Below are 26,535 nucleotides of genomic sequence, written 5' to 3' on the forward strand. Positions count from 1 at the left end.
GCAGCTGTGAAACTAAGGCTGTCAGCTGCAATGACCAAATGCAGAGTTTTGTACCTGCAGGACTGTATGCAAGGGTACATCTGTTGCTGAGTCACTGACTTGGCACTTTTTAGGATTTGGTACTCTGGAGCAAATCCCTCAGGAAACCTTCCTGCCATTGATTTGAATGAAGGTTTCAGACTCAGTGATCTAGCTTTTTCTGTCAGATCTTTGTTTTGTGAGGGATTTGCAGCCAACTCTAGCAAATACATTGCCATTGATATTGTGAAGTAGCTATAATGTTTTTTCAAAGATATTTGTGGTTCTATACTCTGAAATAAAAGGACAGTAGAGGGGCAGCATCTCATAAGCCATTCTAATTATTTTCCACAGCTACCGTATTTGTTTTTACAGATTCCACTTTTCAGAATGACTGAATTCACCACCCTTTAGGTTCAAAAGTTACATTCAGAAAAGTTTAAAAAGTTGTGTTCAGAGAAATAGCTTTCATTAAACTGTACTGAAGCTGCAAAGAAGGAATAGATTTTATCTTCAGTTCACAAAATATGCACAGTCAAGAAAGCAAGAGGTTGTAGATGGCTTCTAAGTCAGTACTGCACAAGCTCTCATTCTACATGGAAAATTGTGGGACCATATCTTAAAACAGTAATCCACATGGATGCTTCATTCCCTTTTGTTGGAAAGATATGTCAACTTGTGCTCTTTCACTTCTGAAGAAAATAAAGGCAATTGGGTCTCACACCTTACACAAGCTGTTCCAACCTTTTTTACTAACCTAAGCAGATTTTATTGTGCCTCAACTTTTCCACTGCCAAGACTGTATGCAACATCCATCACAAAATGCCTACTATTTTCCTTTCTCCAGGTACTCTATTAGGGACCGTTCTCTCCATGTTGGCAAATGTATTGATTCTGCTACTGAAAGAACAAAGGAACTCAAACAAACAAACAAATGACAAGGCTGTAGGTTGAGGATAAATTACAGCCTATTCTGGGGCTTTCTGGGGGTCCACAGATAATTCTTAGCCCGTTGAAGTTAGTATTTCATCTGATTACAAGAAAAATGCAATACCATGAGCAGTGTGACAATATTTAGCACGCAGTATTTCTCTTTCGACAACCAGAGAGTATCACACAAGTTTTTCTTCAGTACTAATGTGTTATACGCTTGAGCTGAACAGCATATGCCATGGAAGCATGCTCAGACAATTCCTTTTTATAACTCTTGTAGGCGGCAGGCAAGTTAATTTATCCGGTTTGCTATACAGGTTTCAGCTCTTCAAGCTGTAATATTTGTACAGTGACATTAATTCACAAAGCTGTATTTTGTAGACCAAACAGTTATGACTAATTTGGAAAACTTTTCTCTGCACTTTAAGTGTTTGACTTCACCCACTATCAACACCTGTCAAACTTTAGGATCTACTTATCAAGTAATGAAACCTCAGGAATAAAGGTAGCAACCAACTGGCTTTGTTAGAAAATCGGGATGATGACAGCGAACAAGGAAAAAAGTATTGGTACAAAATCTTCAGGAATACAGTGGCTTATTTGACACTGCAGGGGACCATGAAAGGTTTTTCTCCCCTTCAGTTTCTGTGTATAGCTACGTACAGCCTCAGTCTTTACATTTCCTGGGTGACAGGTTTAGGAGCAAACTTGTGCACACTTTTTCTGAGTAGAGAAGGTTTTAGACACCTTTTCATTACCTTCTGTGTTTCCACATCGCCACAGGATGTGATAAATATAATACATTATCATAGAATAGAATCATAGAACAGTTTGGGTTGGAAGGGACCTTGAAAGGTCATCTAGTCCAATTCCCTGCAATGAGCAGGGACATCTTCAACTAGATCAGGTTGCTCAGAGCCCCATCCAGCCTGGCCTGGGGTGTCTCCAGGGATGGGGCATCTACCACCTCTCTGGGCAACCTGGGACAGTGTTTCACCACTCTCATTGTAAAAAATTTCTTCCTGATATCTAGTCTCAATCTACCCTCTCTTAGTTTAAAAGAACTACTCCTTGCCCTATTGCAACAAGCCCTGATAAAAAAATCTGTCCTCCTCTTTCTTATAGGCCCCTTTTAAGTACTGAAAGGCCACAATAAGGTCTGACCAGAGCCTTCTCTTCTCCAGGCTGAACACACTCTATTCACAGTGAAAAGCAAGTGTACCACCCCTTTTCTGTGGAGGCAGAGAAACTATGACTTGTCAGGACCTTATATGCATAATGTCACAGTGAAAGAAGAGCATCAAATCTCTTGCACTTCCTCAAACCTGCCTCTCCCCATTTCTGATGTCCAGAGTATCTATGGGAGGTTCTCATACTTTCATGATCTCTATAAACCACTTTTAATCACTTCCACATGCTTAGAAATGACCATTCAGGTTTGTTGCACCAGGTTTAGTTAGTTCTTTGCAATATTGATATTTCTATTTTATAGATGGGTGAGCTCTGAAGCAAACAAATTATCTGTAGGAAAGAGGACTTTGCAGATAGGAAGAAAGTTAACTATTGTAATATTGGATGATAATTTGAAAAAGTATAGGTCTTGATTACAGTTTATATATGTGTTAATTTAGAATAGTTTAAAAGACACTATTCTCTTCAACATTTAGCTGCTCACTTTTAACTTTTTGATGCCAAAGATCTGCACACAAAATGCAAAAAATTAGCAAGTCAGGACTATAAGGTTTCAGAAAACTGGTAAGGGAGCCATAGTATGCATGTAACTAATGCAAATCTGTTTTAATAATGATTTAATTACGTATTAATGATTTATTCATTACATTGTTTATCCTCACATCTCATCAAAAGTCTCAGGTGTCCCTGCCTAGAAGCTGCAGTTCTTTCAAATGGCCTGGCAGTGTAGCACTGCAGTTTATTGGTATATTTAAGGCCAAAGTTAATGAGATGACACTTTTAGCTGGAGGAGAAGGTCTTTGAAATTTCATAGCATCCAACTTTGTGAATTTTCAAGCTTCCTTGACACCGTAACTGTAAAGCCAGTATGTTATTAAGGAGCAAGTACTGACATGGGAACATAGCACTTCAGTTGGCTTGTTCACATCATAATTAATTTTGAAGTATTAAAAAAAAAGTCTCTCAGAGATGTCTTCTCCCCAGCCATGGAACAGTCCTCCTATTGAATGAGCTGGCAATCTTTTAAGACATTTTTTCCTTAATGTAAAGAGAGTACGCTCACCCTCAAAGTCCTCTGGAGTATTAGTAACAAGCTATGTTTGGCCTCAGTATTGCATAATAAAATGTGCCTTGTTCTGAGACATGGCAGATCACAAGATGTTGTGATTTAAGCCTTATAAACTGTGCACTGAATGTCTGTCTGCAACCCATAAACAGGGAGTGGGTTTTATATCACTGACCATATCAAGGTGTTCATTTACTTGGGCCTTTCTTTTGTTCTTTCCTGCATTACTTTTTCTTTTAAACAACTATAATATGCAAAAGATGATGGGGCAGCACGGTAGTAGATTACTTGATTTCCTGTGTATTAGCACCCATGTTTTCAAAGTTTAATTATGTGCAACGCTTTAACCTCTTTTATAGTTAGCATACAGTCTCCAGGCTACCTGCTGGTTTTGCAGGTTATTAAAAAAGAAAGGCAGAGTAGAGAGTAGTGGAAACTGAGCTTTATTCAAAAAGATGCCATCCTGAATTTTCTTCTGTCATTGCTTGTATTTATTTTCTGCCATCTCACATTTGCACAAATCAGAATTTTCATTAAATCTTATGCTGTGTAAAATAATAAAAATGTACTTTAGATTATAATTAGCAATTGAAATCCCTGAAAGGAGTTTATTGATTCAAGATTTGTGTGGGGTTTATATTTGTTTTTAAGAAAACCCTGGAAATCAGTTCTATTTTTTCTGTTTGTTAATTAGCAAACAAACCTTTTCATGAACATGGTGAGTTAATTCCCATGTTAGTATAAAAATGAGAGATCTTTATGCAGTGTGTAAAATAACACCTGTCTCTTGCAGAGACTCAGTAGATCCATGGTAAAACTGTTCATTTGTTCTCTATTGGGCCTTACAGATTTAATATTACTTCTGCTTTACTACCACAGCTACCATTTACTGCTATTTCCTCTGAGCATTTCCTTCTTCTAAAAGAGGCACAGGAGCAGTTGTTATCATGAAATTAAGCAGACAGATCTTACAGACATAGGTGCCAGGGAGATTCTGTCCATGTAAGTGTGACATCTGCTCTGACCCACAGTGCTGTTGCAGGGACAATTCTGAGTCCCAGGTAACCTGGGCCATCAATTCCCCTGTGTCCTTCCTTGCCAAGATTTGTTTGCAGGCATTCTGCTCATCTCTATTATATGATAGACAGATGGATGTTTATGGAAGGTTTCAGAGCACACTGTTTCTTCCACCTTAAGTTTTATGAATGTCTGCAGATTTTTAATTGCTTGACAAGCCGAGTGTTGTAAACAACCCATATTTTATGCATATGTGAAAGGTAATTATGAGTTTTATGCTGTTATTGATTGCTGGCCTTGAAAAGTTGAGCAGGGGAGGTTAGAAGATTTGAGACTTGGCAAGAATGCATGGCTTCTTTGTGATACATGCTATGTTTGCAGTAAGTTTTATGTCTCAAAAGTGACTTTTAAAAATAAAACAGGTCTGTGGCTGCTCCTCAACAACCTGTAAGTTGCTGGTGAACACATTAGCAAACTCAGCTTTCAAAGGTGGGCCTTGTAAAAGAGGTATCAAACAGCACAAGATTTCAGGCCATATTACCACATTTCATAATTTTACTATTGTTCTCCATGGTTTTATTTAGATGGCTGCATAGCTACCAAATTTTGACCAACTGCTATAAACAAGACCTGTCTAAGGGAAGTCCAGAAGAACTCTGAAGTCTTTGTCCATACCCTGGAGAAAGGTAAAGGTTCAGTCCCAAAAAGCACTAAGCATATTGAAATTCCCCAAAGGGTCAGATACAGGATAACTTTTGCAGTGACCTGCACTATTTTTAAACCACAGGATGGAAGATTATTTATTTTTATAGATAATTCATAGGCTCTGTATCTGAAAATCTGATCATCAGGGCTGGTTGTATAAACAACTTTATGTCTGCTTAAATGGGAGCTTGTCAGAAATACTTGAAAATTCCATGTACTTTTTCTTTCAAAAAGCAAGGCTTAAAAAAAATACAAACTGTTTCTACATTAAGATCAGATTTGACAAGTATAATGGAGTAGGGAGCAAATAGGGTATTTTGATCTACTGTTGAACAGAAGACATGAACTGTTCCCAGTTCCATATCTCCTCGCCTCGCCTCACCTCACCTCACCTGGCCTCCCCTCCCCTTCTTTCCCTTCCCTCCTCTTCTCCTCCTCTTCTCTTCTTCTTCTCTTTCAATTTCCAAAGAGAGACATATCCGTTCTTGCTGGAAACTTAGAACCAAGTGCATATAAAGTCCATCAGTACCCATTGTTACCCTGAAAATACCTTAAATTCCCAAGTGGGCTTTCTGAGTCTGTGTCACCAGAAACACCGAAACACAAGAAGTATGATGGAATCACGTTGCAAAACTCTCAGCCCTTTCTGATGTTAAGAGCAAGAAGGAAGGCTAGTGGGGGTGGGAAAGGAGGGAGAGGTGCTTGTTGTTTTTTATTTTTTTTGTAACCAGTTCTATGTTAGAACTGTTTAATTTTGAATACAGATTGCTTCCTGAGGTCAGTGTATTTTTTTACACTTTAGTGAGAATCCCTACAGATATTGTGATTATGTGCCTCTCATGTAAATAAAGTGTTTTTCTACTGTTGAAGTGACTCTTCATACATGTATTAATATATTTCAATACAAAGGGAAGCAATGCTGAATTCAGTCACCTCAGGGTAAATAAGGAAGTGTATTTAGGATGGGAGAGTGGGTACAACTAATATAGCAATTGAATGTCAACATCACATTCTCCTCTCTGCTGAAGTCTAACAAAGATGACGTTTTTTTCCTCTAATTGCTTTCTTGTATTTCTTCAATATGGAAACCCAGCAATCATTCTTTTTCAGAGATTCCAGTTCTGCAGCACAGACCCCTTTTAGACTGTTTTTGCTAGGTGGTTGCAGGGGAGAAAAGATTCAAGCTGACCTATGAGAATAATTGCCTCCTCTCAAACCACTTCTATTCTATGGTAAAGTCTATTGTTTTGTCAGACACCTTCACTAACTTCAAAGGGTTCTGTGCTGAACTGCAGGTGGATTTTGGATTGTTTGTTTGTTTGTTTGTGGTTTTGTTGTGTTTTTTGTTTGTTTGAGGGTTTTTTTGTTTTTTGTTTTTTGTTTTTTTTGAGGGGTGTGGGTTTTGTTTGTTTGTTTGCCGTCATTTAGAAGTATTGTCTTTGCAAAGGAGATTTAGCTACCGTTTAGTTGCTTTAGTACTTTTTTTCATTTAGTACAATTGAAAATAGGAGTACAAGTGTAACTTCAAGGTTAGATGAACAAAACCTGTGATCGCTATTCTACTGAAAAACTTTTGCTGAGAACCCGTTTGTCAATTTTGTCATGTAAATGATAGTAGATTAAAAATATTGGGTCATAGTGCCCTTTGCATTCTGTTAAGAGCTAACATGTGTATAATTATAAAAGCAAATGTGCAGAAGGCAATCACGTAAATACGAATAAAGGTTTCCTAGTAGCACAGCTAATTTCATGTAAATAACTCATCTTAATCTGTTTTAATTAAAAAAGTTCAATTACAGAGAGCAGGTTAAGTTGATCAGCATGTTCAGATAAACACTGGTATATGTCATCCAGAAATAAATAAATAAGAGTGAACTAATCTATCTAAAGAAATCCAAAAATAGTGTCAGATAACAAGAGCTGATTTAGAATACTGACACTGAATATATGTTACTGGATTCATCCCAGGCAGTTAGAAAGTGAAGGACAGCTGAAAATACAGGGTGCTTCAAAATGATGGACTTTGAAAGGCATTTGGGACGAATTCAAGTATTGTCTCAGTCTCGATACTCAAGTGTCTTTGTCTGTACAACATGTGGGGGGAGCATAGAGCATTTATAAAAAGGTTATCACATCTTGACAACTCATTAAATTGTTTGTAAAATTTTCTGTAATTATAACATATTGCCATAATGAAATATACTGCTTTCAAACTGAGTTCATCTTTTTGAAACACCATGTACTTCCAACTAAAAGCAAAGCAAAACAAAATAAATCTTTGACTGCAGTCCCATCACATCATGCATGCCTGGTTCTTTTGTTTGGGAAAGTTCTCCACCAGGGACCTTCCCTTCCCTTCCCTTCCCTTCCCTTCCCTTCCCTTCCCTTCCCTTCCCTTCCCTTCCCTTCCCTTCCCTTCCCTTCCCTTCCCTTCCCTTCCCTTCCCTTCCCTTCCCTTCCCTTCCCTTCCCTTCCCTTCCCTTCCCTTCCCTTCCCTTCCCTTCCCTTCCCTTCCCTTCCCTTCGTATCCAATATTCTTCATGTACTCATATACCTTTCACTACTGAGGGCATTAAGCAAAGGCTCACTCTGGATAAAACAGATTTTCAGGTATTGAAAAGAAGTAGTAGTGAATTGGTAGTAAATGGTGATTTGATAATTACCTAGAAAACGATGGAAAACTGCAGTTTCCTATTACTCAAAGACAAGAAAAAAAATGTTTCAAAACAGAAATTTGAAACAGAATGGTCTAAACACTAAGTGAAATTTCCAATTTCTACTCTTCTTATAATAACTCAAATATTTTAAAATATTTCTAAAAATTAAAGATTAATAGAACCATCATCAGTATGGAAAAACAATACATAATGAATGGATCAACGGGGGGCTTTTTCCTGCAAAGTGGATTAAAGTCCACTTGAGAATAGATTAGAATTGGCTTTTTAATTTTAAATGGCATATTTTTTTTCCTGCTATCCTTTGAAGATAGTATTTATGTGATCACATTTTCTGTTCATCTCCTGCTCCAATAAACTTTTGACCTTTCAAGCAATTTTAAGCTGAATTTGACAAAGGATTAGAGATCTCAAAGCCTCTATCAGGCTCTTAAAAAAAAATATTATCGACCAAGGATGGCAAGGATCAAGGGAGATGATGGTGAGCTGTGAATTTCATGCCATTGTTAAACATGAGGGGATCTATCGATGTTCTCATATGACTGTTACCCTTTTTTTTACTACACCTACTGCAAAGAAAGGTGAAAATAAAACAAGCAAAGAAACCCCACAAAACAAACAAACAAACAACCAACAACAACAACAACAAAACAAAACAAAAAGGTGGTTTTTTTTAAAGTATGTATATTTATGTTGTAACCCTATCACAAAATTTTTAAGAAGGTCCATGTGGTTTTGGTGCAGTAGTTGTTGGTATTAAGTCATTTTTATCAAAAAAGTCAACAACTTCAGCAGATCTTAGAAGCTTAAAACTTCTCAGTGCATGTCTAACACCCTCACAGGTGACAGGATATAGAAGTTTCATGTTCAAATTCCTGCTGTATTTTGGTTCAAACCAGGCATTTTCCAAATGCATCTTGAATTCTCTAGCTTTCTAGGCTGTCTCATTTGTACTAATGAGTATTTAATTTTTCACTGGAGGTAAGATATTGCGAATGGTACAATACAGCCTGTAGCTCCATAGACACCGTATTACAGAGAAAATGTAGATGAATCAGTCCGAAATTGCTTACAGAATATTACCAAAGAAATCTGGATTTTATTCTAGTGTGGAAAAGGTGGAGCAGAGAACTACCTGCAGCCCAGGGAGGACCCCACAATGGAGCAGGTGGATGCTCAAAGGAGACTGTGACCCCCATGGTGAGCCCACACTGGAGCAGGGAGGACCTGCAGACTTGTGGAAAGAAGAACCCAGGCTAGATCAGGTTTTCTGACAGGACTTGTGACCCCATGGGGGACTCACACTGGAGCAGTCTGTTCCTGAAAGACTGTGTCCTGTGGAAGGGACCAACACTGGAGCAGTTTGTGAAGAACTGCATCCCATGGGAAGGACCCACGTTGGAGAAGTTTGTGGAGGACTGTCTCCCATGGGAGGGCCCCCATGCTGTAGCAGGGGAAGAACGTCAGAAATCCTCCCCCTGAGGAGGAAGGAATGGCAGAGACCACGTGTGATGAACTGACCACAACCTCTGTTCTCTGTCCCCCTGTGCTGCTCAGGGACAGGAGACAGAGAAACTGGAAGTGAAGTTGAGCTTGGGAAAAAAGAGAGATGGGAGAAAGATGTTTTAAGACTTGGTTTTATTTCTCATTAACCTATTCTGATTTGATTACTGATAAATTGAATTAATTTCCCCAAGTTGAGTCTCTTTTTCCCACAACAGTAATTAACGAGTGATCTCTCCCTGTCCTTATCTTGATCCATGCTCCTTCCTTTATATTTTCTCTCTCCTGTGCAGCTGAGAAGGGGAGTGATAGAGCAGTTTTGGTGGACACCTGCAATCCAGCCAAGGTCAAACCACCGCACCACAAAAGGACATAGCCGAAGTTATGTTGTTCAAATTATTTTATTCAAATTATTATGTTAGACTGAAATTAAAAAAAAAAAAAAAGACACAAAACTTCAAACAAAACCTTTCAATTAAGGCCACTCATCCCATGACAGAAGATGAAGTATGTTATTTTTATATCTTCCCCAGGTTTTATTATCTTTAATCATACATCTTCCTGCTATTTTTCTGCTATAAACAGTTGATTTAAAGACTTGGGAGATAGGGGTACATTCAGTAGTGTGATTGTTCTGTTAGAATCATAGGCTGTGCTGAAAAGCTGTGGGAAAACATACAACTTGCTAAACATATTACAGATTTACTCTCTTAGGTGAATATGTAACTGTCAGTTGCAATGAGACGCCGTGTTTTCTGGTTTCAGACACCTTCCATTAAAGGTGTAGACCCTCTTCTACCCAAATAGGATCTGGTGCATTGAGATTTGTGTTTGTGGTTAAGTGCATGTGTGCCCACAACATGGTTGGATGCCTCCATCTACATGAAGAAAAAGGGAAGCTTTCTTATAGTACCTGTCAATCTGAGAGCCGGTTTAGTGGGAGAGATTGAGAGTTACACTCTATTGTGTCGTATGATCAATTTGAAAATGAAGTCATATAAAAACACAGCAGTGTAGTTCTTCTGTGCTTCATAGTTTTTCCCTACTTTCAGCAGAATGCTATTTACAGCAAGCAATGGATTGAAAAGCATATCTACCTGAGATCAGCACCTTCAGTGCTTACTAGCAGACTGACCTCCTGGTTGATGTATAGAGTACAAGTTTTTCTTAAAAGTTCAATAAGGAGGACTGAAATTGATGTCTTCACCCTTGTGGTACTCTCTGGTATGTTCAGCTGAAAAAAAAAAAATAAAAATTACTTCCTATTCTAGAAAGCATACAAAGTATATACATCTGCCCTAGACTTTAGTAGCAGCATTTTTTTTAACGCAGCTACAAAACACAGTCATGTCTGTAAAGGTGCCATCTGGAAGAATGCACACAAATATTTGGAAAATATTTGGAGTTTGCTGAGGAGTTAAACCAGTAAGAGTTGGGAGCAATGCTACCCTAAAATGCTGGGTTTAACAGGCTTTCTGTTTTGGGGAGAGGTATCGCTCAAGTAAAGAGAGGATGTTAGGGTAAGATTTAATCTTGTTGGCAGAGTTTTCACATTAACCTTGCCCTGAATTCTTTTGAAGATATGTTATATCTTTCTAAAAGTCTTCTGTTACCAAGTCAGTGTGCTGTAAGCAGAAAAGTATTGTGGGTCTCAGTGGAATGAGTCTTTTCACTATGAGCATCAGCTTTTACTTAAAATAACATCATTGTCATTCTCTAGGAGGGAAAAAATAACAGCTGACTCTCAAGAAAAAAAAGCCATCAGCATGTTCTGTAAATATAGATGAGAAATGTCCAATATAATAACTGTAAACATCCTGTGCAAATATAGGGTTGCAATACTAGCAAAACAGTGTAAATGCTAAAACCCTGGTAAAGATGAAAAAAATCAATTTCAGTTTTTCCCCATGAGTATATTGCTATACAGAGCATTGTCTCTAGGTACCTATCACTTTTCAGAGCTAGCTTCTGTGGGGAAAAGCAGATGAGGCACATGCTTTGCCAGTAAGCAGCGCGTTATAGGCATTTAAAAACACCAAAGATGGGATTTAGCTCATTCATCTGAGCTAGCTGTCATTAAAAAGGCAGTTCTATTTTTATGTTTTACAAATCAGGCATTGTAAGAGCTGATAATCACTTACTTGCCTAAAAAAACCTTATGGCATGCAGTTTGTTCTCAAGAGTACACTTAGAGCAAACTGTGATCAAAACAGAGGAAAGCATATTTAAGAGGGATGCTAGCATGGAGCCCAAGGACACTTCTGAAAATCATCATTGTGCTTCAATCACCAGCATTTTGTTGTACCATATACACCTGAAAATAAATTAAATGAAGTGGGACTTCATTGTTTATGCAAAACCAATATTTCAGCAACTAGCAGACGGAAACTGAGAAAAAAAAAAAATCAATATACCTCTGATATAAACATTCCTCTACTCAAAGGTCTTTTTATTGATCCCAGGCATTGGAATATGGCCAAGCAGTAAGGGGCTGTGAGTCCAGTACTAGCCCCTCAAACTTCTGCCCATCCTGAACATGTTTTCAATAAAAATCAGATAGTCTCCTACTCTCCCTGCTTGTCTCTCAGCTTGGAACATCCATATACATCCCTTTCCTTTGCAGTTGATGACAGACTGCAGCTGTCTCCTCCTTGATGCCTTGAAGCTGTCTCTCTACTACAGCTTATGCTGCAGGACCACTAGATAAATCAATATTTTCCCAACCTCCTAGTCATTGATCTTTTCTCCAGATCCTGATCCCTATTTATTTCCTCCTGCTGGATAACTTTTATATCTATGTCTTAGTATGCACAGGCTTCCCCAAACTTAGACTGTATCTTTTAGTCACCCTGAAATTGTGGGAAGCCTGTAGTACCACCAAATATGAAAATACATGTCGTTCATTTTCCCAGCACAAAGCAGCACCACTTTCCTCTATTCAGGAGAATGTATTCAGCTGAAGCTTTAAGTAGTCTTTAGACAAGCAGAATGAGACAAATAAACTTGTCATTAGGATGTTCCATGAATGGCTTCTAAGTAAACTGGGTGCTCCAACAATCAAAACTATGTGTTGACCTTGATTGCCTAGGAAGGAAGACACTTACTGAAAGAAACTCTTATGAAGATGGGAGTTTTTTTGAATTTACATTCAAACCAGAAAATGCCACGTACTGAATCACCAATGCTACTACCTACAACTCATTACTCATTCTTATTATGTTTGATAGTGTTTATTCTTAATTTTAACTCTTTGACATGAAATAACTTCTGTGTGTGAACTTGTGTGACTGCAATTAGGATCATTTTATTAATGTTCCACATTCTAGGAACAAAAATAAAAGAAGATATTTTTCAGAAAATATCATGCCATGAAGTCTTGGAAATAAAGCGTCCTATTTTTTGTCATTGGAGGTACATGGTCACTACCATTCTAGGTTGTTTTCTTCCTAAGATAAAACCAAACCATTCCCAAGCCCATGTTTTAAGTGCTGTTGCTGAAATTTAGAGAAAACAGTATTTAGGGAGTAATATTGCCCTTAAATAGCATGTGTAACATGATCACTTTAAAATTAGGTGTGTCAAATGTAAGGAAGAAATCATGTTTTTATTAAATCACTGAAGGCAGGTCCAGCTACAGTGCCTGTGTGTTTCCATATGTAAAAATATATGACATTTTCTCCCTAGTCTTTCTCTATAATGAATGGACAGAAGTAAGCACTTATAGAAATTTAGATTCTTCTGCTCTGTTTTATACTTCAATATGCAATAAATCATGCATTATAAATGCTGATTTCTCCCCGCTGAAGAAGGGCTATATATATTCTCCATACAACAAAAATAAGGATGACATTCAAATGCAGATGTCTTCATTTGGAGCATGAGGAGTTAGATAGACTCCTATTCCCACATGAAAAAACATATATTCCTGTAGCCATGAATGCAGATTTATAGTACTCGCAAGAGTTGTCAGGTTTGCAAATCTTTCAGCACAAGTATGAGCTCAATTTGAGTGTCAAGTCACTTATTTTGTAGCCTGAATAGGAATGACACCTTCCTAAAAATCTGTCCCTTTTTTGAGACGCTGAGCCCATCAGAAACTGACACATTTGACCCTGCATATCTTGAGAAAAGCACCAAATACAAACTGGTCAGAAGTACTAAATAAAAGCTCTTTTGATCAATTACTATTGATTTTTGAAGATATAACTGAACAATTATCTTCTTCTTAACAAAAAACTGATCAATACTAACAGATAAATTAAACAAGGATAACTCCAGGAGAACTTTGAAGACGATAAAAAGAATATTATATAGACATGTCCGGAAGAAATGTCTTTCACAATACAAAGAACAACTTAAACAGAAACAGCCATATTTGTGAAGTGCTGTGCTTACTCTTGATTATAAAGAGACCCATGATATGAGTGTGAATGTCTTGTCTGAGTTCAATAACAAAAGATCCTTGCATTGGCTTTGATGGACAAGATATGGCAAGGTTCACTTTCTCAGCTCATTTTGAAAAGTTCAAGGGAGTTTCAGTCACGTTCTCAATTGGTCATTGTTATGCTATTGAAATCAATGGCATATCACAGGTTGTTCTCCAGTGATACATTACTTTTTCTCCACCTCAGTAAAAAGATTTGATTTTTTCTTGTTCCAAATCACTTCAGAGAGGTTATATAATTTATCTGGTTTTATTATTAAGCATTTTTCCTCTTTCCTTTGGAAAAGCCATACTGTAAAAAATTCTCTCTTTTCAAAATGATCCTTGACATCCATCTATAAATTTCTTCCGGTCTTACAATATGTTTTATATCTGGGCCTTTTTAACTGGAATATATATCACACACTAGAATAAAAATCAAATAGCAGGGGGGGAAGCAATGAATAAAACCATAAAGGTCTCATACCCACACTAACACGGAGAAATGGTAATATCAAGAATATGATCTGGATCTGAAAGTCAAGCTTGAGATTGCTTATTCTTAACATTTAACATCTCTGTCTATTTTCTTCCTGTTTTTCTTTATAGAAACTTCCACAACATAACACATCAAATAGGAATTTTACTTTTTTTCTGTGTTATAAATGTAGTCCATATCTTTCTCTTTCCTCAGGATGCCGCACTTCAAAAAGTGAAACAAAGTGTATCCCAGCACCCATTACATTCTGGTTTGATCTCTAGGCACAAGCTAAATTATTATGAAAATGGATTTGGTTATTACAAAACAGCACATAGTATTTACACTTTTCTTTCTCCTCTTACAGACTTCTCCAATTTATATTGAAGATAAAGGATATGCGAATATCAAAATGTCCCATCAGAAGTGCTTTCCACATAATTCATTTACGTAGCACTAGTAAACTAATACTGGAAGTCATTCGAACATTCATTAATATTGTATTCTGTTTTTTTTTTATTTATTTGTTAAAGGAAGTGTGGTGCCAGATCTGTAATTCTAAAGATAATAGTCTTTTGTCCAGATACATCCATATTACCAGCTATAGTATTGTTTCTCTGGGACAACAGCTCAGCTGTAAGATTTGTTCATCTGACAAGTCTCTTTTTCTCTAATTTCACCCAGAACTTCTCACAGTCAGAATAGTTGCTTTAAAATAGTCTGTTTATGTGAATCTGAATAGAGGCCTCTTAGCCATGCTACCTATATCAGTCTGTCAATGTTTTTTGAGACATTTTGGCTGTTAAATTCAGTAATATCATACACAGGGGAAGAACCACATGCATTTACTACGGTGACCAGAAATATTTTTCCGAATAGATATTTATACTTACTTAATAAAACCTTTTGCAGCTCTCTATAAAAGGCAGGGAACCTTACCTTTCTTTTAACAATTGAATGAACAGCTGCAGAATTAAAATTTAGGTTAAAAAGCTGTGATCTTCCTTTTAGTTTATATAAAGATGCTACCTGTTATTTGAATTAAATCAGTGAAAGACTCTCCTTAGACTTTACTGAGAGTAAATCAGCCAGGGCACATGTCTGATTTCAAGATGGACTTGCAGAATACCCTAGTGAGGTCAATGTCCACGTTCCTAGCAATTCTTTATGCAGAAGCCTGGAGAGGGTTGACTAGAGCACTGTGTTACTCACTATGCTTTTAAGTAAGATAAAATATAGTGTATACTTTATCAAAATTATTTGAACTTCTAATGACTTAAACCATTTGCAACAGAAAGTCAGGACTTCATTCCTTCTTCTCTGATCTGTTTTCATAAAAATGCTTTAAAGTACAGAAAAGATCTGTTATAGAGAGGAGTTGCTGCCTTAATCTGTACATGACTAATTAAGAACACCTCAATGTTTGTTAGAACATTAGTCACAATCTAGCCATATATAAATGTTTGAAATCATTGGCCTGCACTAAGAGCTTTGTGAGGTTTCTAAAAATATTCAACTGTGCTATGTCACGCTTTTGTTAATTCTTTCCCCTGTATTCAGCACAGAAAAGGTTGCTTTGGAATCAAATTAGAGACTGTATACCCACTCTTTCTTTCTTTCTTTTTTTTTTTTATTTGGTCCTACTGGTAATTTGTTTGTTTGGTTCAGTTTTTCTTGGGTTTGGGGGTTATTTTTGTTTGTTTATTTTAATGTCATGAAGCTATTGACTGTGGCTTTGCTGTCAGAAAATTCCATTTGTGTATGTATTCTTTACTTCTATTTCATAAGTATGATTTATGACTTGCCTTTGAATGCATTCATTTTATCTTGTACTAACTGTGAATTTGAGATAGAGCTATACTAATCTGTCATCTTCTGCTACATAAAGTTTTCTTCTCTATGCTTCCCTTCCATTTATTGTGAAATGCATAGCCTACAGACTAAAACTGACTGTCCGCTCTGCCAAATAATGACAGCTGACAACACTAGTGAATAGATCTAATGTCTGTGTATGCAAATAAAACACTTCCTCATAATGGACATAACAAATAAAAAATTACAGGGAAGTCCTAAATGGAAAGAAATACAAAGACACTTTTATTACGTCAGGTGCTTCCTAAGGGCACCATTTGCCAATTTTGCTTCACTGGAAAAATAACCAACATTTCTCAGAAAGATCATGAAAAGAAATTCACCTTAACATCTGTGAATAATATTTTTTTAATGTATTTAATATAAAAATATACTCAGAGCTTGAAAATAGTTAAAAATTTGTTCACCCTAAAGCCTTTCCCTGCATTACTGGAAAAATCAATTACTGAAAAATAATGTGTACAAAAATTACCTGTTTTGCATAGTCCTACTTATTATATCAGAATGTAAGTGTAGCTAAAAGGAAGCAGGTGATTAGTTCTATTTTAAGGAAACCTGAATTTCTAGGCTGTTATTTAAAACACTGTTTCTATCCTTATGGTTGGCTGTAGCAGCAGAGTTACCTTGCTAAACTCAAATTCTTCCAAGAGCATGTTCCGTTGAGTCAAATTCTGTCTTCAGCAGTCCTAAGGAAATTTATTACATGATTTATTTTATTACTTATTTAGATCTATTATGCGGCTCATTACTTAGAGAACAATAAGATATTCAGTTAAATAATAGCTATATATGAGTGATGGTATGTAACATATACTAGCCCAGACCTAGCTAGTTTCTTATTAGCTTCAATTCATTTAATTCAGCAAGGTTCTGGAAAAATAGTTTTGGAGTAATGTAGGGTTTACCAAAAAAAATAAAAAAGTGCATTTAAATGCCTAAGATGCCCATACTTTGTCTCAGGTATTGAATTAAGAAGTTGTATTACAGTTTGGCTTGTGGACTTTAAGTAATCATCAGTTTTATGCTTGAGGTATGGAGGTAATAAAGTATCACTAAGAAATAGGTGAACAATGAAAAGTAAGAGAAGGATGTGAAGGGAAGTAAAAAGTGAAAAACCCTCCAGGACAGAATGCAAGAGGAAAAGAAAAGGAAGAAATTAGCTTTTCTGTCTATAAAAGATTTTGTAGAAGAAAAAATTTGATGTAACTGAAAAGTATTTAAATTGAAAGGGCTTTCTTATTAGGATGTTCATGAGCAATTCCATAAAACTGGAAACAAATCTTTCCCTATGAACACCTTGCCACAGTACCTTGCCTACATAAGGTAACAATCCTCTTTAGTATTGGCAGATCACACCAGGGTGTGAAAGCAGGATACAGGCAAGCAGCTGGGTGTTCATGCTCCCTCCCTCTCCCAGCTTTCAGTGCTTCTACACCTGATAAAGAGTTGGTGGAATTGACTAAAAGTTTTTCCAAGTTACTAAAGCTGCACAGTAATCTGAAAGAACAAGGTAAAAAAACCTAAAACACCCCCCCGAAAAAGAAAAAAAAAATCAACAAAACTAAGAAAAAACACACAGAAATGAAATATTCTTTCATTCATCTTAGAATGAGATATAATTATTGATATTTTGTAACTTTATATTCTACTATGAAACATTTTATAGAAACAGAAGTCCTTGAGAAAATTTGCTTGGTAAGTAGATATGCTATTAAGGGAAAAGAGTTCGTTACCATAACAGCTTTTTATTGACCCTTTTATTGAACATGAGAATCTCAGAAGTACTCTGTATTGTAATGGTATTTTACAGTTATAAAGTGGACAGAGGAAGTGAAACATAAAACTGTTTTTTCATATTTAGTGGGAAATACTACACATTCAGTTTCTGAAAAGCAGTTTTCATTTCTATTATATTTAAGAACTTCTTTGCACCTTCTGAAAGCCAGCAAATATGAAAAAAAAAAAGAAAAAAGATAGAAAGGTATTTTCTACAGCTTTCCATCTCTGTCCCAGATTTCTCCTTCGCTGCATGCAGACAATTATCAGACTTTCCTGCTACTGGTCAAAAAATGTATTGTGAAGGTCACAGGGTTCTTGGTGAATTTTTGTTGCCCTCCAATGGGGCTGAAGCAGAGTCCGTTAATCCAGGTACATCCATGGCTGGAAGAGGTAGCAGAGTGCAGATCCAGACCTAAAGGCGAGTTGGAAAACTTCTCACAGCAGCTTGTCTTTAGAATCATGCTGAGGCCATTCTTGAATAGTCTTTCCAGAACAATGCTGTGTATGTCTTTTAATGTGCACCCCTCATAATGCTGTCAGTGCAAAACTCGGTACTTGAAAAGCCTAAAACTCTTTGATTCTGTGTTCAACAAGCATGCACTGTTGTTCAACAACTGCTGAAGAACAAACATTTAAAAAAAACCAATAAATGGTCTTTCATTGACTGACTTCTGCTAAAGAATTCAGCACATCATGATAACCTTCTCTGAACCACTTGTCTCAAGTACTGCACATTAGAAAGACATTATGAAAAGGGTTAGGTTTTGTCTAGGTCTTACACAGACATGCTTACTATGTGTTTAGGAGAAATAATCACCATAGGTTTTTCAGTTGCACCAGCGAAGCCTCAGGGGAGCAAAAAGGCTTGTGCATGTTTGGACAGAATTTTCCACAAAGTAAGGGAACAAAGCTGATGAGATCTGACAGTGCCCAGTGGGGATGGGATAAATTCGTTGACAGAAGTAGAATTTTAAGTTTAGTCACAGCATAAACAAAACCTCTACTTCAAATTGTCTATCTTTCACTGCGACAGATCCTCAGAGATGCTTCCCTTCACCTTCGTTAATCACATGCAAAGGTTGTTAGACAAGCAGATCTTTGTTGGTCACTGATTTTTGTTGGTCACAAACTAATGCCTTCTGGGTCTGTGCTGCAGTTACTTCTCCAGCAAATCTGTTAAGCTTATTCTCAGGTTCCCTTTATTGGCATTTAGTTCATTGCTACTATCTGTTGGATTATCCATTATTTTTTTTTCCAATTAAAGCAATCATTAATACTCTATGTTTAGTTCAAACGACATTAGGATATTTTTGCAACCTACACATTTTAGACATCTGGACAATACTATCTGCAAATGGTCTGGGTGCAGATTGGGATTTCTTTTTCCTCTTTAAGGTTTAGCCTTTTTTAATTAGGGTCACATATCTCATGCATGTCTTGTAAATATTATAGGAAGGCTTCCTGACTGTGCCAGGACTGCCAGATCAGGACCACAGTAAAGGAAGGTTTAATGGCCAGGAGTATCTAACCTGCCAACCATCAAGGAAAAGAGATTCTGACCCTTCTTTTGAGTGTTGGCTCGTCTATCCCTGGGTCTGGCAGACAATCTGCCCAGAGCAGATTGCAAAGTTGCCTGAGAAAAGACATCAGGAACCAATCCTGTTCTACCATTGCCTAACTTTTACTTTCTATAATTGATTATGAATAGAAAGAGGAAATAGGTAGGATGAGATCTAACTTAGGAGAAAGGAAAGGCTGCAGCAAAATCAGTACAGGAAAAATGAAATAAAGTCTTTTTTACTGAATTCCTCTTGTGAAGGGTGACGTTTGCCTGCTTAGTGTGTATATATAATACTTGAATCTGTTCTGCCTGAGGAGTCAAGTATTTCAGGTCTGATTTAACTTTTACAAACACATAGTAGGATGATGCAGGCACGTGTACCTATACATGCATGCTATAAGAATATTAGGTCAGTAAATAAAAGAATCTGGATTGTCTGACAACACAGAATACAAACTTTGTGCTGGATCCTTAAGATATTTTTTTTTCTATTGGACCAATTCCCTTTTCCTGCACTCTCTTTTCTTGATCGCTGTGTTGTAAGATACATTGAGATTCTGCTTCCTTTAACTCACAAAGGGGTGACAAGTAGGGCATCTCCAAGGAAGACCTAATTTAAAGACCACATTAGAGTCTTCAGCTTAGTGTAATACTATAATAAACTCTACTTCTTATCTCTGCTCTGAATACCACTAGCCTTTTCAGGTTTTTTTTACCCTCCCAAAGTACACAGCTGTAGATGAGAAGGCACATGCAAGGCTTGTCTCTGGAGCTCCCAGGAGGTCAGTTGTCTGTATAGCGCAAGAGCCGTAAGGAGGTTTGCCTGAACACCAGCCTGGGCATCTCTGCTGCTGCATGGCCATAGGGCAGTCAGACAAGCCTGCCTCTAGCAGCTGTGGCTGAGCAGCAGGAGGGAGGCTGTCGGGCTGCCCTGCAAAAGCAGCGGGAAAGGGGATGTAGAAGGATATTCATGCTCGGTGTGCAGGCCTGGGAAGATCTGCCTGTGTTTGTAGTTGTTCTGGCTTGGATTTAGCAGATCTGTGGGTTTTCCTGTTCTATCACTGTGGAGAAAGCTGCTATCCTCACTGGCAAATCTTCTTTAGTCATAACAGCTGTTGTCTCTTTTCGACTCCTATTTTAGGAGATGATTTAAGAAAGCATTTGAGAGCCTTAATGAGGACAATAAATGATCCCAATGGAAATGATACGCAAATTTATTTTTTTTTAGTACTTTGATGAATCACATTCTCAAGCCTTATATCTAACCACAGTGGTAGAACCACACTTTTCCTACTGCTAACCACTTCCCCCCCACCAAATAAATTTCGTTTGGGCACAACCGATGCTTTTCCAGTAACCTACAGGGTACTCCAGTTGAACATTTCTGTGCTTCAAATATATGCTAGTCAATTGCTAAGAAGAGTAATGAATCCTTAAGTGTACATAAGAATGATTTATGGCACAATGTGAATTTACAGCCCATTACAGGAAATAATTACATTCCACTAATTACAAAATTTAATAAGTCACTCCAGCCTAGGAAACAGCATTATGAACAAGCAGATTAGCAGTCACACACTCAGTAGTATTAAAAACACGAGAAGCAGTTGGCTGAAAATCAGTTTGCCATTTGACCCCAGCTCAATTCAGAGATCTAATTCACGACAATGTTGTTATTGAATTAGTTTTCTCCACTCTCAACTTTTCTAAAAACTTGAAGGAAGTGGGTTCATTAAAGAGACTGACTAGAAGTATGTTAAGAAACTTGCTTCATTAGTTCTCAAAAGTAGTATGTTTCTGATAGAGTTCTTCAGGAGAAAATAAAAAAAAAAGACTTTTGCCCATAGTGTGAGCAGTTTTTGTAAGGCATATGTAATAATACACTTCATCCTATGGGGTGCAAAACCGCTCTTTTGTTACACACTGTTTCTCATACAGGTGAGCAGTGTAGGACCTACTTCTTTCCTTTGAAATGTATAAATGATTAGTAACTGTCAGAATCCGTTTTGTAAATGTCGAGAATAAAGCCCAATGTGTTTGCTCTGTGACTTTCAACTGAGAAGCAGACAGTCTTTATTTTACTCTTTGATACCTGATTCACCTGTCAGGCACTTGCACACAGTGGTGTGGTCTGCAATTTCTATATGTGAGATACGGACCTAGGAGACAGATTTTATGCTAGGATCTGTTTAATAAAACAGGAAAAATGACAAGGACAATTTCGGTTTGATAGAATAGCATCTAATAGGAAGTACAGCATACTAATTGAAACAAATAATTTGATCCAGCTTGCATTATATTTAGGGAACTGAACATGATGCAGAAAGAAAAGCCACACACTGTGTGAAGTGTTCTGTTTAACCTTCATAACAACCCTTGCAGTTTTCAAGAATAGCTGCTTGACAGATTAGTTGTTCTGTGTTGGACTTGGGAAAGTAAAACCATCTTTCACTGACCAAAAAAGTTTGAACTTAACAAGATTCAGGTGGCAAGAGCAGATTGTAAGCAAATTTTCAGGCAGTGGGCATATAATGGAAGTGTATGGCAAAACTGTTATTTTTGGATGCATGCATGTTTCAGAAGAGATGTTAAATGATAATACTATCCAGAGCTGATGAATTTGCTTGGAGAATGAGACAGCTTCAAGGGCACAATCAGTTAAACAAGGGCTCATTTAAACACAATTGAAGCTTTTGTTTCTGTAACTTTACAAATTCACATCATTATGAAACCAGGAAAGCAACATTTGAGCTAGTAGTGGAGACTCTTCTCACATACACAGAGTTGCAAATGATGCTCTTGATCTCACCAAGACATAGCAGAAAATAAGCATAGTCTTTTTCAGAACACCAAAAATCTTATTATGTGTTTGAAGACAAAAGTATTGTGTTAAGTTCCTCAACCAGTTTCATTTTTTTTTGCAAACAGCTGATCTGAGAATAAAGATTTTTAATATTTCTTTTTAAACAAACTGCAAATTTAAGATTTTACCAAAGTTGTTTTATATTTTTCCTCCCTTGAACTGGAAAATAAAAACAATCTTATTCCAGAATTAAACCACACATACTTAAATGCCATTGGGCCTCACTGTTACAGCTCTAGCTAAGCTGATTGGTCTAAATGTCTTTCATGAAGGAGGCTCAGAGACTGCCATCTCAAAGGCTGGTAGGCCGCCCTCATCAAAATACTTACTGGCTTTTAAAAAAAAAAAAAAAAAAAAAAATTATGCATCTATTATGGCATTATATTGGTTTTTGAATCTGAATCTAACGTTCTGGATTTACTTCATCTCCATCCCCATTTGGAATCATGTGTTAAAGCAATCTGAAGAAAGGTGCAGGTAGAACCACTTTGATTTACTAAGGAAACAGTCAATAGCAATCCGAGGGTTTTTTTGTTGGATATGTGTTTTTGACACTTCTTCCTTGAACCATGCAATGTGGGCATTATTTTTTTTCTGTAATAGAAGGAAGGTGCTGCCTTGGTATTTGAGAGAAAGAATACCTATGAAAAAGTAAACTAAGTTCTATTTTGTTCATGTCTAGAAACAGCCTGGGCCTAATGTCAGAGGAATTGCAATAAACTGAAAGCAGCATCAGGTTCACAATATTTACGTGTACTAATCTTGCCTCTACAGCCCAGCTGCCTTCTGGAACTCAGCATATTCTTTGATTTTGATTCAGCTTTCTCTCTCTCTGTGCCTTGCCTACTTGCTTCCCTAAGATTATCAGTTAAGCAAGAATGTCAAAAATTGTATACCTTTAATTCTCTTTTAGTTAATCCGATTCCATCAGGTGCAATGATTTGCAGATGCTTTGTGAAAAATGCATTTGTTTTCTACCTGGTAATCCACATGCAGATTGAGGAAGCTGCACTTTTGGGTTGAATATTTACCTAAAGGAACCTTTCAAAAAATGGTAGAAGTAAAAGCTGATGCATAGAAACCAGAAGGGTATTCAGGTATATGATGGAACTTCAACTTTTCTTTTGGAAGTTAAAGGCTAAGGTTATCTTCCCTAACACATTCACCTTTCCGGGACTACAAACACAACACTGAAGTTGTGTTTTAACTCTGTTTACAAATGGACTGCAGCACATTGCAATCTGTTTGAGTAAACACATTAATTGTTCTTCATTTAAATAAATGCTTGCAAAACAAGGAGGTTAGATCCTGGGTTTTTCTAAGTAGCTTGAGTACAAATGTATCTTAGTTTATATAATTTGGCCTGAGATCAGTAGTTCACAACTACTCAACACTTGTTATTCAGACTACTTGTAATGACAAGCAGTCTTAAGTGTTGTTTCTGTATCCTAATGGGTCACCATCTCTTAGATCAGGGTTTTTGGCATAAAAGGTTAAATAGGAAGATTGTTGCTATATTAAGTAACCTTTCCACTGACTTTCTTTCGAAACTGTAAAATATCTTTTACTACAACTTCAGCAAAAACCACTTACCTTAATGATTGATGCATACAGTCAACAGTTGCTAAATGATATAGCGAAGGACCATTCAAATGAGTTACCTGATATATGAGCATCGGCCTGAAATTTATGCCTGATAGAAAATGGACTGACCAGATTCCAAGACAGCCAGGATTTAAGTCTACAGTTCATCTCTAATTATCACCACACGATGCTGCGAATGTCAGACAACAGTCTTTCCACTCATAGAATCACAGAATAGTTCGAGCTGGAAGGGACCTTCAAAGGTCATCTAGTCCAACTCCCTGCAATAAGTAGGGACGTATTCAACTAGATGAGGTTGCTCAGAGCCCCATTGAGCCTGGCCCGGAATGTTTCCAGGGGTGGGGAACACGCCATGGCCTGTAGCCTTGGTACTCTTGGGTATATTTGGACATGGTCACATCCTATATGATTAGAACTGGAGAAATCACATACCTTAAATATAATATTATTTTATCATGTAGATGGTGTTTCTCCTCATCAAGGAGCTTCTCCTTAGGACCTTGATCTTAATATTCACTTTAGCTTTGCCTAGATTTTTACAGATTGGCAAATATGAAAAACCTAGGAAACATCCGTGTGAGTAATAAAAGCAATGTGTCAGAAAACTTAGTCAAGTTGCTGCAGTCTGTCTTCCTGGCATGTCTGCTGAACAAAGACTACAGAACTTATCTTCATTTTGGCTTGCCAAATTTTTGAGTGTTTGATATTCAATTCTTTGTATTGCTTTTGGTGTTACATGTAATAACCTCTTCTTTCTACTTTCAGCAGATTGCAGAGTGCCTGTTACCAATGCTGAGGTTTGAACCTACCCACAACCACACTTTTAGAAGACAGATGTTTGCAGCTAACTTGTTAGCAAATTGTAAGAGTTGATAGGATACTAGCATTCAGTAATACAGCAGCATTGACAGTTTAGTGATAATCAAACATTAATTAGTTGCCCTTATGAGAATTCCCCTTATCTTCATATGATCTTATTCCTAAACCTTTACTACAAATGTTATAATATTCATAGGTCTTGAAGTATTATCATAATATTTGCTTCCAGCACAGACTTCTAGTCAAGAATTATTTGACATTAACCCCATTTGTAAAAGTTCTCTATACTGTTTTGTGGTGAGACTCAGAGCTATAGTGTCTGAAGTTCTTTGCATACATATATTTGTGCATGCATACACACACCACAAATAGAACCACCCAAGACGTGTACATTTATTTGGGATTATAGAGTTAAATTACTTTGGACCACTGGTCTAACTGGTGTAGAGATCTCACTTTTAATTTCATATGCGTAAGGGTTTAGTTGTATATGTCATCAGTATAGTAATTTATTGTAAATTTCTAACTGATTTTGGATTATCTCTTCACACTTTCAAAGCTAATGTCTCCTGAAAAAAAAAAAAAAAAAAAATTATTACATAGTCTGTATCTTTAAGTAACCAAGGTAAAAGTGAAGTGTTACTGGAGTAAAGGAAAATGTATAATTGACAAAGAGAGGGATTGTAGTTTGGTCCAAAGTTAAGCTTCTCTTTTATTGCCCATAAAGTTCTCTACCCCAAGAACCATCCTGTAACCTCTCCTTACTTATTAAACAGTAAATTTTATATTTGAAAATATGCTATCTGCACAACTCAGCAGACTTTCTTTTACCCTTTCCTGAGGTCACAAACTCAACCAAACTGAACCTTCAGTAGACCTGCAAAAATTCATTCTCCGTGCTCATTCAACCTTGCGTTAAGCATGAAAGTGAAATTATTAGCTAGTTTCATACATATATTGCCAGGAAAGCAGCAGATGGTCAGTATAACTGCAGTACACTGCTAAACAAAACAGGTACAAGGACTATTTTCTTGTCACCAGATTGATCCTGTCAAAATAATTGCAGATCGACTGACCCCTCTAGCTCCCATGCAGTGCACTGTGTCCCTAACACAGTATTTGTATATATATGTGTATATGCTCATTTGTTTTCAGTTCAGAGTGATGTTTTCCTGGTGTGAAACTGAGGGTGGGCATCTCATGCCCCTGAGACACTGCGTATGTGTGCATGTGTGTGTAGGAAAGTAACTTCCCTCACTGTGCCACAAGAATTTGGGCAACTTATACCATAAAACAGTTTCTGCAGGAAGTGCATGCATAAATGACGAGTGCAAAGCTTTTTTAAATTTACTAATGCACATAGTAGCTAACTATGAATAATGAGGTACTAGGCTCAACATGTAGGTGCTCATAGCCACCTGATGAAATGCTTGATGGTGTTTTACCAGCTAATAAATTATCAATCAAATGGTGATAGGTCAGTCTGTCTTGCTTCTGTCTTGCTGTCTTGCTCATCTTCTTGTGTTGCTGAATTAACATTTTTTGTGGTCTCTGCTGTTTTTTCTTATAGTTCTGTATGTTCTCATGTAAGTATTTTTTCTCTTGAGTTCTTGAGTTGTTCATGGCTCTTGTCTCAAAAATTAGATTACTTCTTTGTGTTTTTCATGTTTTATCTTGGATAGTCTTACCATATATACTTTCTTCCAACTTAATAACAGTTTTCTCAGTAAAAGAGAGCCAAGATCATGCAAGTCCTTTGCATGCCTGTAGTCCTTGGATCACAGAACCCAAACTACTGAATGACGCTTACAGAAGTGAGGATACAAAGTGAGTTTGGATCCTATTGAAAAATAGCATATGGTAAAAGGAGCTAAACCTGGTGCAGTCCTAACCAAAAGTGGGAACTGTCCCTAGTGTTTGCTGCTCCTCAAACCAGACCAGCGTGTTGCCTGAGGGAGTGCTGACTGGCATAGCCAAATCTGTGCTGAGGAGCACAATAGCAGTTCAGCAGTATGGATCATTGGCTG

General features: G+C 37.1%; 1 long non-coding RNA gene across 1 annotated transcript in view; it reads left to right on the forward strand.

The window, feature by feature from the left end:
- The window catches only part of LOC110358882 (uncharacterized), a 311,012-nt gene that overhangs the window by 250,378 nt on the left and 34,099 nt on the right, over positions 1–26,535 (forward strand). Inside the window, exon 4 of the long non-coding RNA XR_002413695.2 lies at positions 4,810–4,911. This is a non-coding gene — a long non-coding RNA (uncharacterized LOC110358882). The remainder of the gene's footprint in view (positions 1–4,809; positions 4,912–26,535) is intronic.

The sequence above is a fragment of the Columba livia genome, chromosome 1 (assembly GCF_036013475.1).
Source record: "Columba livia isolate bColLiv1 breed racing homer chromosome 1, bColLiv1.pat.W.v2, whole genome shotgun sequence".
NCBI lineage: Eukaryota > Metazoa > Chordata > Aves > Columbiformes > Columbidae > Columba > Columba livia.